The sequence below is a fragment of the Elephantulus edwardii genome, unplaced genomic scaffold (genome assembly GCF_000299155.1).
Source record: "Elephantulus edwardii isolate Elephantulus edwardi_28Jun2011 unplaced genomic scaffold, EleEdw1.0 scaffold00527, whole genome shotgun sequence".
NCBI lineage: Eukaryota > Metazoa > Chordata > Mammalia > Macroscelidea > Macroscelididae > Elephantulus > Elephantulus edwardii.
In genome coordinates this window covers 239,598-240,253 of record NW_006400277.1, presented here as the reverse complement: position 1 = coordinate 240,253, position 656 = coordinate 239,598, and the positions used below count along the sequence as shown (strand labels likewise).

The following is a 656-nucleotide window of genomic DNA, read 5'->3' as shown; positions in this document are numbered from 1 at the left end:
TACAAGAAACAAAAAGAGACCTGGAGAAGTGGAAGAATATTCCCTGCTCATAGATAGGAAGGCTCAATGTTGTGAAAATGGCAATACTACCAAAGGCAATTTACACGTTCAATGCAATCCCAATACAAACACCAATCCCATTCATCAACGAGATGGAGAAGGCAATCTCTAGCTTCATTTGGAATGGAAAGAAGCCACGAATAAGAAAAGCACTCCTTAAAAATAGAAAAAAGAGGCCAATCATCGGCGGCGTGGGGCGGGACTTCCCCCTCAGGGGCTGGAGCGGTGCAGCCCCGGGGTTGTCTGTGGTTCCAGCTCGCGTGGCGGCAGCGGTAGCAGCGTCTCCGTGAGGAGGCGCGCGGGGGCCATGACGTCAGCGTCCACCAAGGTCGGAGAGATCTTCTCGGCGGCCGGTGCCGCCTTCACAAAGCTCGGGGAGCTGACGATGCAGCTGCATCCCGTGGCCGACTCTTCGCCCGCGGGTGCGAAATGGACGGAGACGGAAATGGAGATGCTGAGGGCTGCTGTGAAGCGATGTGGGGACGATCTTAATCACATCACCTGTGTCATCAAGGAACGGACAGTGGCTCAGATAAAGGCCACTGTGAAACGAAAAGTGTATGAAGACTCTGGCATTCCCCTTCCAGCCGAATCAC

General features: G+C 53.8%; 1 pseudogene; it reads left to right on the top strand.

Annotated features, from left to right (window-relative positions):
* Window positions 1-367: 367 nt before the first annotated feature.
* On the top strand, window positions 368-652 carry LOC102859824 (annotated as a pseudogene).
* The last annotated feature ends 4 nt before the right edge of the window (window positions 653-656 follow it).